The 14,325-nt window shown below is 39.1% G+C and overlaps 1 protein-coding gene across 2 annotated transcripts in view; it reads left to right on the forward strand.

Moving 5' to 3' along the window:
• Positions 1–14,325, forward strand: part of PLCB1 (phospholipase C beta 1) — an 861,266-nt gene that overhangs the window by 262,979 nt on the left and 583,962 nt on the right.

The raw sequence follows: 14,325 nt of genomic DNA on the forward strand, positions 1-14,325 counted from the left end.
GAAATGTGATTTATGATTGGGTGGTGAAATTCCTGCAATTCCTTGCAGTTTGTAAGGCAGAGTGCAGACTTTCAGTGGACAGTTCTCCACGCTTCCTTAGACCCTGCACTGGCCATTAATGCTGATCTTCAGGAGCCCACCCACCTGGGTACAGGAAGCAGTTGGCACTATGAGAACACAGTCCTTCAGAATTGCCAAGTGCCATGGTGCAGTTAACCCTTTAGTTCTGTGCCCTGTAAATGACTTAATAATAATTCTATCAGAAAGTGTTGTTAAAGCTCTTGGGAATGCTTTCATATTACTAAAATAATATTAAGGAAATCACTCACTCCAGTCTCAGCATCAAATGATATTTTATGTAACAAAGAACCTCTTTGTGCTGTATTTTTCTTTCTTAAATACAGACTTGCAGAATGAATATGAGATAAATGAGGACTGTCGTGTCTGTAACATACTTCCCTTTGTACTTGGACTGGTAGATTTTCTTCCCTCTTTCTCTCACTTCCTCTCTTCCCTGGCATCTCAATTTTCAATTATTCACATATTTTTATTTTAAAATAGCATCTGATCATTATCAACATCAATGCTTTTCTTTAAAGAATGTGAGGTACTTTTTCTTTAATTTGTGTGCTTTCATTTGAATGTGAGCTTTTATAAGTGAAGCAATTACAAGCAAGAAAGCCACATGCTGTTTGTTTCCGCTTTATGTGTGTCCATGTCACAGTGTTTCTAAAACTTGAGAGGATATCAGGATCATCTGGAGGGTTTGTTAGAACACAGATTTCTGGATCCCACTGCCAGAGTTTCCTCTTCAGTGAGTCTGGGATGGGACCCATAGATTTCTTTTTCTAGCAAGTTCCCAAGTGATGCTGCTGCTGCTAGCCTAGGGACAGTACTTTAAGTAAAATTATCTTTCTATCAAATAATATCAAAGAAGGAGGGATAAAGTTATTGAATTTATACAGTTTCTTGAAGGTTGGAATATTTGATATGTCCCAGCTTTTGTACTAAAAAAAAAAATAATACTAATGCCAAAAGACATACAGTGCTTAAGACTCAAGTTAATTTAATTCCATAATCATAAGGTAGAACAGTACCAAATTTGGTACATGGAGACTTCTGTACTTAATTTTGACTGACCCACATAGAACAAATATGATTTATCTGACTTAAAATTGAAAACCCAAATAAGCTAGGTTGGAAAACGCAATTCATTTTTATTATGGGGCCTAAAAGGAGACAAACTGGTTATTAGAATTGTAAGAGTGATTGGGCCAACGCTACAGGTGAGTAAGTTGCTCCGACATTAAGCAAAATAACCAGAAAATTATGCAAATGTTATGAAAAATCAAGCTACAATATTTTCCATAAGCATGAGTGCAGGGTCTGAGCTATACAGATTTAAGGATTTTCTCCTAGCCATTTACTTTCTTAAGTAATTCTGAAGACAATTTATTTTTAAGGCTTTCACCTAAGCGAGAAGAAATCTGTTGTACAATAATGAAAAAAGGAAAAGAGCTCTGTTCTCTGGGTGTTCAACCGTTCTGTTAAGGATTCATAAGTTATTCGTTTGGAAAATCATATACCCAGGGGCTCTGAACGTGGTCCAGGCGGTGCTGGTGGGAAAGAACCTGCCTGCCAATGCAGGAGACATGAGGTGGGTTGAAGCCCTGGGTCAGGGAGGTCAGCTGGAGAAGGGCACGGCATCCCACTCCAGTATTCTTGTCTGGAGAATCCCATGGACAGAGGAGCCTCGCAGGTTATATTCCATGGGGTTGCATAGAGTTAGATATGACTGAAGTGACTTAGCATGCATGCATAGAAGATTATAAAATTCACTTGTTGTATACTTAGAGAATAGAGTAGTTTAACCTAACATGAAAAACTGTGGAATGAAAGAATAAGAATTACATTGGGTTGGTTTTTTAAGTATGGAGCCTGCCTAAAGTCAGCATATAGGACTCACTTCAAAAGGTGACCAGTGATGATCAATATGTGATTCTTCAAGGAGATGATCTGGAGTAAAAAGACAATTTACACACCAGCAAGGTAACATTCAAGCAGCCAAGGAGAGTCAGAATATTTCTTTGGACTTTTTTCTTTTCATAAAAAATGAAAAATTTTATGTAATTATTTATCTCAATTATATTTACAAAAGAGGCATTAGCAAGGAAAATGTCTTGATTTGAAGGAAGGAAAGGATACAAAGAAATTCTGCCCTGCCTTTTGCCAGTTTTATTTGGGATCTATTCCATTCTCCCTTGCTTCTTCTTTCATCACCTGATTTAACATTTCAGCAAGGTTATCCCAGGAAGGGTTTTTATGGTTGTTTTCCTTGGCACGACTCTACACTTCCTCTGTGTATTCAGAGTGTTCTGCCTTGAGGAGGTGCATCTCATGCCTAAGCATGGACAGAAACCCAGGGTCCAGTGCCCCTCTGTGCCTCAGAGTCAGTTTTCAGGGAGTCACATTGGCATGCTTGCCAGTGACTGTCATCACACAGCTTCATCACGCAGCGAGGTTGTCCTGGGCCCCCTGCTTCTTTCCTCCTTCCCGATTTTAGTCTTGGGTTTGCCCATTCTGCTGTGACTCTGCCCGGTAATGGCCAGCCTGGGAGCTGACCCCAGCATATCTGATCTCCTGAGATGAAATGCCACATGAATTTCATATAAAGGTCAAGACAAGGATGGGTTGGAAAAAGACAGTATCTTCTATTAATTTTCCTTCTGTCTTGTTTCTACCTGCTGTTCTGAAGCTGTAATTGGAGTAAACATTAGGCCTTGTGAAAGAAATTTTACAAAGTACGAGTACCTTTTTTATGTTATGGAGTGCAAATGTGGAGGATATAGGTGTGTTGCTTCAAGCTGGGGTCCAGCAAGTTCATTCACTCAAGCTTCCTTTGAACAAGTAGCCTACTTCCCACCTCCCATTGCTGTCCACATCTTACTCTGGTAATTTAAAATTCTATAATTCCTCCTTAAAACATTTTAATATTTAGTGACCTTTTAGAGTTCATTAAACTTTATGTTTAATAGAATTCCTTCTTTCCATGTTAGCCACTAAAGTCTGATTCCTATAAATGTGTAAATCCCAATTTTATCTCTCTTCTAAATCTGTGCTATCTCCATGTTATCCCCAAATTCCTGTGATAAACTTCATGCAGCCACTTGCCTTCTTCTTGATCTTTATCCTTGTCTGACCCCTTAATGGTAGTTCGGTCTTTTCTTTCCCCTTTTCCTGTAGGACTCTCCCCTCAAGAGCTGTAAGTTTCCAGTTTAACAGTCTTCCCTACATCGTCTTTCAAATCTGCCCCACTCTAGGTCTTACTGTGCTTGCTTCTCACTTACTCCCTCACCATTTATAAAGAAGTAGTAATACCAAAATAATAGGGTTTGTGAAAAATACCTAGAAAAGTGATGTTGTTTATAGAAAGGTTTTTTTTTTTAAAAGTCATCTTTATTCACATTTAAAGTTTTGATAAAATTATAAAATGAATTATTTTTATTCACCTTTGGAGTAAAGTGTGTATGTTCTCCCTAGGGGTATATTTTTTTAAAGAAGGGAAACCGTAGTAGGTGATTGAAAATAGAATAAATCTTTACCAAAAAGAAAATGGCCTGAAATATAGTGGGTATGAACATATTTCTTTTCAGCCCTAAATATGACAAAAGGGAACTCTAGTTTGGAAATTAGGTAAGCTGATGTTTTTTATAATCTTTTTCTCACTAGGAAAAAGAGAAGACTATTTACATGTTAGATTAGATGATATATACTCATATAACTATTTCCAGGAAATAATCAAAATATTTTAACACTGGATTAAGGATGATACAAGATAAAATACCGTGTACAGTGACCAAGAATCACTGTCTCAAAAAATGCTCATTTTAGTAGATGTTTCATAATAGTTCTTCAAAGAAAATTTAAGAATTCCAAAAGTACACAGAATATATCAAAGGTCAAAGACAATAATAAATATAAAAATGTGATTTTAAAATTTGTATGCACGTGATTCAGAATGCTTTTGAGTTTAACATTAATTTCTAAGTTGATTATTTGGAAATGATAGCTATCTTGGATCATGTTCTCCAAACAGACCCAAATACAAGTGGTAGCGAGCAAGAGATTTTATTAAGGTAGGGCTTCCCCGAGACAACAAGAAGAGAGAGGGAAACAGGGCCATGAAAGAGCAGACACCAACCTAAGGGGAGCCTTGGCCTGGGAATGTGCTCAACCCGAGACAAGGTGGCTGAGCTGTGATGCTCCCGTCCCTCCTGAACTCTCGCCCTCTGCTGCATTGCCCCCCAGGCTCTTCCAAGTCTCTATGCAAATGGGCTGAGTGCTCCAGGAGGCCAATCGCAGTCAGGGTCAGTGCTTAAGAGAGGATCACTCAGGCACTGGGAATGGTGTCCAGTCAGGAAAGGGAATTGGCGAGCATCAGAGTGGGCATCAATCAAGTTTCCTACAGGAAGTTTACTAGAATTTCCTGGTAAACAGGGCATGACCCTGGATTTAGTGAACTTTTTCTGTTATTTACAGTTCTCGGTATGAATAGCTGGCTTTTTTATGTGTACTTGCGTTAGGTTGATCAACAGTCAAATAGAAAGGAGTTTACCTCTGATGAACTTAGAGCACACAGTCAAGACCTTAGGAATGATGTGTTCACTGACTCAATGACTATTCGTCTTCTAGGGACAATTCATTAAGCATGTTACTCCTCATTGGACATATACCCAGTCCTTATCCCTACACGTGAACATTGGAAAGAGCTTTGTTGGCTTTTGTCTTGCCAGAAAATGAAAAGTGATCTTAAGAAGGAAGTCTTCTTTGAAAAGAAAATGACATGTTGTATACTTGTCAACTTCAAATATCTCATTTTAGAAGCTACATTAACTCCTTGCGTGTTCAGGATGTCATGTGAGATTAAAAGATCACCAAAACCCTAGGGTTATTCCTTTTCCCACATCCCATACATGCTGATGTTGTGTTTTCCTTCTGTTTGTTTTAAGATATTGTCTATTTTCACTTTTGATTTTCTCTTTGATTAAATTGTTGCTCAAAAGTATGTTGTTTAATTTCCATGAATCACAGATTTAAAAAGGCTTTAGAATATCCTTCATGAAGCCATAAAAGTTTTATTAAATCTTAAAAAAACAGATGTGTGGTTGCCAGAACACTGGGAGAGTCATGGCAAGATAAAAGCAAACTTTTGGACAGAAACATTTATGATAATGTGTTGGAATGTGTAGCTGAGGGAGAAAACATGAGACTCTGATGTGATATTGTTAATACAGTGTGATTACCAGGGAAAGCAAGGACAAAGACGTTTTTGTATACTTCAGAAAATTTAAAAGTCATCATACATGCCATGACTGTGTGATTGAAAAGAAAAGGAAGTATCTCGGTTCCCAACCTGGCTACAGGGTTGAATCACAACATCTGACAATAGGCCAAGCATCTTTAGAACCTCTCCTTGACTTTGTCCAGGCTCTAGGGCATGATAAGGAAATCACTGGTTTAATCTGTAACGATACTGATACTATTGATAAACTTAGTAGTCTGAAGACTTTTCTCAAACAGTCTTATTATCAGTTCTCTCATTGCTCTGGGGACTCTGATGCAGTTATTTCATATTACATGGACATAGGTAATTTGTCCAGCTTCTACAGAATGTTTTACAAGTTCCAGCCCTGGTGAAGTAGCCTTCTCTATGCTCAGCTGTTGTTTCCATTTAATATCTAGGATAGAGGATCTCAAACTTAAGATTGCTTCTGAATCACCCCAAAGCTTAATTAAAATACAGATTTCTGGGCCCCACCCCAGAGGTTAAGATTCAGTAGGTCTAGGGTAGGGCCTGAGAATTTGCGTTTTGCACATATTCCAAGGTGATGTTGTTGTTGATCCTACTGGTCCAGGAACCACATTTTAAGAACTACCAGTTTAGGGAAATGAAAGAGTTTAGGTCATGGAAGCAGATAAATGGTATGCTCAAATATTCTAGTATGGTAAGATTAAGAGACTAGAAGCAGCTTGAACTACCAGATAAAAAAACTTGGCTGGCTGTTCAGCCATAGGGAAATAGGTGTAGACCAGAGATAACATTTTAGATGATTTAAGGGGAAAATCTGACTGTGTTTAAATTATCTGGACTTTTCAAGTGGAAACAGCTTGTTTGCCTGATTAATCTATATTATTTCCATATTTCTTTTTAAGAGACATTTTATGGAGATTGGATATTATGCTCACCTAAATATCCATAAAGATAGTTTTCTACATTTATGAAACTATTTGCCAATAAATGCTGTTTCTAGTTCATCTGATTAGCCTGAAATTAGGACTTTTGCTGAGAAAGGGCATAATAGAAAAATTTGACAATGCAATATTTATCACTGTAATACAATTTTTAAAAAACCCTGAGTCTTTAGGAAATGCAATATCATTATTTGTCCATAAACATGCCATGAATCCCTCCTTGGGGATACATATCCTGTTAATAGATATGAGCTAGGAAAATAAAACATATTTTCATAAACTTTCATTATACTCCTGAATATATCTTTAGTATATGTATAGATTTTCCTTGTTGATTATAGTCTTTTTCTCAGTTTTTAAAATAATAATCAAATAAGTTTAAAGTAAATCCAGCTACTATCCATTTAAGTCTCTCCAGGTTTTCATTCATCATTTTAAAAAATTGCTAAAATATATTTTCTGATATTATATGCTCTAGATCTCTTTTCTCCCATAGTCTTACATGCATGGGCTTATACATGTGTAATTATAACCATGTATGCTGTTAGAATTAAGTTTTATTAATGTTATATTGTAATAATAGGTTTGGTGCTATGGATATAATTTTATGTTCAGTTGCATTAACTTTCAACCTAAGCAGCTTTTTTATTATTAGATGAATATATGAAAGTTTTTCAGAGAGTTGAAGAAGGAAGTTAGAAGGAGGAAATTTGGCTGTTGCATAATAAGGGGCTGAACTATCTTTCTGGTTATGTACAAAGGAAAAGTTAAGTAGGTATTTGTCAGTATACTTCACATATTGTGACCCAGTTTCACAGCCTCTTTAAACTTCTGTTACATTAAAGACAATTATCATGAGAATCATGATAAAGAATCATTTATCATGATTCTTTTTTTTTGGTACATGAATAAAGACACATGTTCATTTTCTACTTGTATTATTCTGCTAATATTCCTGCTATTTTTTAATACTGAAAAAGATTTCTTTAGTGGAAAAAAAATATAGATCTGGGGGAAAATGAATTCTTTTCCTATCCCGTATTCAGTCTCAGTGATCTTTGGCAATGGATATATTTTTCTCTGAAACTCAGTTTCCTCACCTATGATCTCCTCCAGTACCAAAAGTCTATGGTTACATTACAGTCATTGTTTCCTGTTGGATGTGTCAAAAAAGATGACAGCTTTGCAGTCATTTTTATGCTGGGGAGAGTGCCAAGATATGTAAAGTCATTTACATTTTAATTAAATTGCCTTAGAACGTGGAAACAATGGGATAGTGTATTAGTTATCCACTGCTGCATAGGAAATGACCACAAACTTAGTGGCCTGAAGCAACTCACATTTATTAATATTATCTCAAAGTTTCAAGTGGGTCAGGGTCTCATCTGCTTAGGGTCTCACAGGCTGCAATGAAAACATCTACTGGTCTGCGTTTCCATTTGGAGCTAGACTTTCTTTACCAAACTCATTCATATTGTTGCCACAGCTGACAAAGGTCTGTGGTTCTTTGTCACCATAGGACTGAGGCCCTTAGCTCTTAGAGGCCTTCCCTTTCCAGAGACAATCCAGGACCAAGCCAGCACGTGAGCATCTCTATGGCTTCGAGTCTATCGCTGCCAGTCACTTCTGAAGGACTCACCCAGGATGTCTTTGTTTTAATTAAATTTAAGTTATCTGTTCAGAGATTTCATGACGCCTACAAGATTCCTTCACATTTGCCACATAAGGTAACATAATTGTGGGAAGGAAGAATAGCCTTTGCTGTGTTCTGTTGCCTTGAAGCAAGTTGTAGGTCCTGGCCACAGTCAGTGAGAGAGGTTTCCACAGAGGCACAGAAGTCAGGGGCAGGAGTTCTGGTGGTCAGCTTGGAATTCAGCTTGCTACAGGTGGGCAAAAAGTTGAGATTCGTGATGCAGTTATTCAACTGATGAGCAGTAGTCATTTAAGGTCTCTGCTAGTTCTCCTATCTTCAAAGTAGAGGAACATGGTACCGATGCTACAGTGGTGCAGTCAAGACTAACGAGATAGTATGTACAAATTATTTACAATTCTTGGCACATTGTCGATTCTCTATTATTAGTTAAAATTATTATTATTGTTGTCATATTAATTATATTACTTGATTTTGGTTCTTTTTGTCTCATTCAGTAATTTTTCAGCTTTATTTGGCTGAAAACTATGTCAATATTTATAATAAAATTCATAAGACATGCTAGTTCACGTGTTCTCAATTTCAAATATTAATTTTATTTTGCATTTAACTGTGACACTGAAAGTAAAACCAACTTCCTTTCCAAGTGGACTCAACGTTTAATGAAATATCTCAAGTACTAGATTTTCATTTTTGTTTGTTTTCTTGTTTGCTTTCTGTGCTTTTCGTCTAGGTGCTTTACTTACACGTTACTGGCTTTTCTCCTGGGTTCCTTTCCCTTTCTCTTGGCATAGCAGCTATTGCCAGCATAAGAATTTATATAGATGCAGGAGTCCCTGCTAGCTAAGTGGAGATCTCAGTTTAATATCTCAGTAGATTAAACAACAGCCCACTGAGAAAGATATTGATGGCATTGGCATCTCTGTTTGACGCACAAGGATTTAAGAAACAGGCATCTGTAGTAACTGACTTAACGGTACACAGATTACAAATGGTAATTCCAAGAGACAGCTTAAGTGTTCTGCCTTCTAGTTCTATGAAATTTGCACTATATTACACCAAGAATTTTTTAAATAAAGAAATCCAGATGTGTCATCTTTCTCTTTCCTCTGCTGTGGCTGGTATTGGTGACCTGGGCATCTCATTTCCTTGTGTGTTTCCTCCTGAGGCTCCGTTGCAGACAGGGGAGGGAAAGACATCTGAGGCTGGGCAGCAAAGAAAGCAAGAGACCAGGTGAAGGTGGGTGCAGGGAATATTTTTTAGGAGGTATACTAAACAGATTTTCACTCCCTCAGGATAGAAATCAAGTTAAAGAACACAGAGTCTATTTTATCTGCTTCTCTTTAAATTAAAACACTTCATCGAATGATGCTCAAGTTGCTTTATTTAAACACTGGACATTTTAGGGGGTTGGCAGCCAATAAAACATATTAATGTCTTCTACTTTTGGTAAATCGGGGTTGACCAACTTAATGAATATAACACATGGGGAAGTATACATACCCAGCCATTAATATCTTCTCTGTGTAATATTTATGACTGTAATTGCTGCTCTGATTGTATATTGTGTGAACTCGAAGCACATTAATGTATTGGATGACTAATAGAATTTGGTGACAATGCATAGAAATTGGTATTCTGGAAGAGGGCTGAGTTTTAAATTGTATTCTTTCCTGAGTTTGCAGTGCATTTCATGACTCATCTACCTCACAGTGTATTGGTGGCTGACGAATTGAAGTCTTTTTGCTGAATAATAAACATCAGAGACAGTTTGGTCTTCTCCTAGCTTTTCTGTCTTGGTTTTCTCATCATTCATTCAAAGTATCAAAAATAAATCATTGATTACTGTTAATTGACTTTTATCCACTCTGACTTAGAGAGAAGGCACGTTTGTCAATATGTCACTGTATGTATGGGGGGGGGGTGCTAGGAATGTGGTCTCTAAGCTCTGCAGGTGCCATTGTGTGCCTTGGAAATAAAAGGGGGTCTATTAGTTCATTCTTCATTGACTATTCCAGGTTGATCACAGGCCTTTGGGCACCCCAACCCTCTTTCCTTGTTGGGTGGGCTTAGAGGTGAGACAGAAGGACACATTTTCTTCTTTTACTTTGCTAAATGTCTTTAATGTTACAAAGTGTAACACAAAAGTTGTATAGTGTAGCAATTTTCATCAAAAATCAATGATTGCTTAAATTTACAAGCAGGAACATTTATTCTATGGAGTAAAATCTAATGGTAAGTACACATTAGAATAGGAGATAGTGGCTTTTGTCATTCAATAGTTTATCTTCAATAGATAAGATCTGAGCCTAGGTTAATCACCATTAGTCACACTTTTGCTTTTAATAAGTGTAAATTTTTATTTGCCCATTCCGAGTATAAAGAAGTAAGCATTTTAAATTTTTCATGCAACATAATATAACATATAATGCATAGTTTTATCTGTCATGTTCACCTAAAAAGCCTTATAATAGCAATTCTGTGAATGAGTACATCCGCGTTTTCCATTATGGTCCATGGAACAGCATCACAGGAGAGCGGGTTAGAGATGTGGACTCTTAGGTGAACCCAAGTCCTGCTGAACTAGAAATGCTGATGAACGGTGCTCAACCGTCTATGTTTTGCACGTGTTCTAGGTGACTCCAGTGTGGTCTATAGAACCACTGATGTAGAAAGTATTATCATACTCATTGTATAGATGATACAGTTGATGCTCACTGTGGTCTGATGATTGCACAAATAAATGGCTAGTTCATTTTAGGGCCCTTCCTCAAACCCAGGTATTAAAAATCATGGGGCCTCCCTCTCTTAAAGAAAATAATAAAGAAATAGTGAATTCCATAGACCTGGAAAACAGTCACTCTTAAATGAACTGAGAAAGGGGCCATTTCCTTGCTTTCGCATCATGAAAGTGGGTTGTTAAAACTATTAACACTAGAAAATTAACCTAGAAAGAGTTTTAATGGCGCAAGTAACATTTTTGCAGTCCATCCATTGTGTTCCTCATTTTCTTTTTAGTGGAGTGCAAATAGGATGTAGTTAAATCCCAGAGGGGTGGCGGTTGCATGTTAATAGAAGTGGGAGGCTGTTTTAATCATGTCTTCCTAGCTCAATGAGTCTGTGGATAGATTTCCACGGGGGCCTTTCGCACACCACATTACCCGTGCTCAGAGTGCCCTGTGGTGGTTTTCCTGCATGCACAATTTTACACACGCAGCAGAGAAGTTTCTAAAGTTGCTGTGGTATCAAAATGAATGTTAACTACCCCTCTGTGACTTGGGAAATGAGTGTTTGCTCTTGAGCTGGAAGCAGAAAACAGTGGCCATTATCTGTAATAGGACAGTCTGTAGAGCGCTGCTTGCGGAGACCTGTTTCTTTGCGAATTCAATTTGGGCTTTGTGCTTAAAACAAATAAGTGAAGTTTAAGTCTATTGTTATTCAACTAGGAGAAATTTCCTTGAATAGAAGATGTTAGTGTGCAATTAGGTAAATGTACCATGTATTTGGGTGTGATTTTTATTCTGCATATATATATAACATGATGCTATGTTTATGGGGAAAAAAAAGTCAGTGTTTTATGAATTATTACAAAGAGAACATACAGGTAACAACTGCTAAGTTTGGAAGTGATTGGTGACCCTCTACGCACTTCTGCGGTGTGTCCAGAGTGACCTGTTTTCTGCTCAGGACTCCTGCCTCTTCGCATTTGTAATTGCTGTTTCCTTTCCCTGGAGCCCTCCCCCCAGAACGCAGAATTAGAAGGCTGACAGACTCCTTTTCATCCTTATTTGGCTGAAAAGATGCCTTAGCCCTCTGTGGCCCATGTCTGCAATGCACTTTGAAATGTCTCCTTTAGAGTATATCATCAGCTTTGTGCATGAGTGTCTCTTTATATTTTGAGGTGTCATTCCTCAGTATCTAGTCTGTACCTGACACATTGCAGGATTCAATAAATAATGCTTCCTTGAATTAATGACGGGTATTTCCAAATGGATAAAGTCCTCAAACCAGCATCTCCTCTATGCACTGTTGCTTTTGCCCAAACTTCCGAGTCCCAGTGAGGAAGCTGGAATCCCTAGAGCTGTCAATGCCTTCTCTCTTTACTTTAGTCAGTTCTACCTCCTATCGTCAGTCAGTTTGGTTCAGTTCAGTCCCTTGGTTGTGTCTGACTCTGCGACCCCATGGACAGCAGCACACGAGGCTTCCCTGTCCATCACCAACCCTCAGAGCTTGCTCAAACTCAGGTCCATCGAGTCGGTGATGCCATCCAACCATCTCATCCTCTGTCTTTATTCCTAACACCTTGACCTTCATCTGGTCTCTGTCTCTCAACACTCCACTCAGTTCTTGTCTTTTAGATTAAGTTTCTTCAAGCTTGGTTCCCTTCCTGTTTCTCCTCTTTCAGTAAATGTTTTGGCTGCTGTTGCCATGAAGATGAAGAAACGTGGGCCAGTTGCCCCACCTCCTATCTCCTGAATCCTCTGCATGCCTTTGCCTGGGTGAAGTCTTAATTCCCACATTTGAGAGCTGTTGGTTCCTAACTCTCACCAGGTGACCTTTGATACTGTGGACGGTGCATCCTTGGAGGAAGCATCATGCCCGCTACTCTGTCCTGCAAGATCCTTGCTGGTTTTGCTTCCTGTCACACACCAGGGTTTGGGAGGGTCTCCACAGAGCCATGCACAATAATGGGTTAAGGAATTCACTAAAATGGGGGAAAGCAAATTGCGAAGGCCAGTGTGAGCGAAAGCAGAAAAGGCATTGTTTGCTGTGCTCCCTTCCGCTCGTGGAGAGCTGTGCAAGGCCCGGGGTTCTGTTGTACCTGCTGTGGGGTTTGCACCCCAGTGTAGAGTCCATCACATCTTTGACCCTTATTGTCCTGCAATCATGAAATCAACCTTCAGTTCAGCTCAGTTCAGGAAAATAATCAGACCATTTTGCACCAAACATTTGGAGTCGGGGGCGGCTGTTTGAAGGGATTGGCTGGGAATCCCAGGTGGTGGTCCTCATAAAAGCCGGGGCCTATGAGAAATTACCGCCCCTCCTGTGAGGGTGCAGCACCTCCCGCTGGGAGAAGGGGTGCAGAGGAGCCATCCCAGTGGCTCCTTGTCTAACGCCCAGCTTGGATGTCTCTGCCCACTGCACCAGTCTCATCTGGCTGGTGGCAGAGTTCTCTGTGTAACTCGGTGATGTGCATGTCCCAGACTCCATGGCTCAGTGTCCCTCGCCAGACTTTTAGGGTTTCTATCCTTCTACCCAAATCCATTCTGGTCTTCTCGCTCCCTTTTATACGTCCTGTGCCCACAGTGGAATTCTGCATGCCGCCTGCGCACACACCTTCCTGCACCACCATTGTGGCTTCCCTTGCGCCTTCCCTCACTCACTCTTTTTTTAATTAATTAATTTAATTTTTTTAATTGAAGGATGATTGCTTTACGGAAATTTGCTGTTTGCTGTCAAACCTCAACATGAATGGGCCGTAGGTGTACACAGATCCCCTCTCATCCCTCTCTTCCTTTGCATCTCCCCCTCCCATCTGCTTCCCACGCACTGTCCTCCTTCTCTGAGCAACTAAGAGTCAAGAAGACCTCAAGGTTCTGCTCAAACCTCTGGTCCTCTCTTGGCTGGATGTTTGCCCATGAGGGACCTCCAGTTGGGGGAGACCTTTATCTCCTCACTTCTCTTCTCCAGGCTCAATGACTCCTCCACAGAATTTTTTTTCTGAGCCTCTAGGGGAAAAGTAATCTTTTCTTTTTAACCCCCCTCCATCATAGCAGTTAACTTTAAAGTTGGCATTAACATACTCTCCCTTGTCTTATGCGTATATGTATTTCTTTACTTTGCAAGTCCATTCAGAGAAGCTGCCTTATCTTATGTGTCTTATATCCTGGAGTAACTTGAATATTATAGACATTCAATAATATATAATGAATAAATGAAAAGATAGGCCTAAAGGGTGTGTGCAAAAGGCTTGGGGTGCAGGTATGGGAGGCGTACCCATCTCTTTAGCTTGGCCATGTGGGCTGGGTATGCTGCGAGCTGGGGGTGGCACTTCCTCCAACTCCCACCCTAACACCTCACCCCACTCACAAATCCTCAAAACACTCAGAGTGACTCTTAGGATTATATTTCAACAAGGGAACAGGAAGGCCTGACTCATCATGACTTAGGAATGGCTTATAGGATAGACTGGGGACCCAAACCATTGTACTTTCAGAATATATTATGATATATGAAGCTGAGAACTAGTAGGTAGCTGTCTTTTCTTTTCCACTCCCATTCCATTGACAGGCAGTGCCTGTAAGAGGAGAAAAATATCCCAACTGCAGGGAAATTTTCAGGCAAGTTTCAAGATAATATTATTTTTAAAGTGATGTCAATGCTATGAAACAAAAGAAAAAAGATCTGTGTGGATGCTTAAC

The sequence above is a fragment of the Bos taurus genome, chromosome 13 (assembly GCF_002263795.3).
Source record: "Bos taurus isolate L1 Dominette 01449 registration number 42190680 breed Hereford chromosome 13, ARS-UCD2.0, whole genome shotgun sequence".
Classification (NCBI taxonomy): domain Eukaryota; kingdom Metazoa; phylum Chordata; class Mammalia; order Artiodactyla; family Bovidae; genus Bos; species Bos taurus.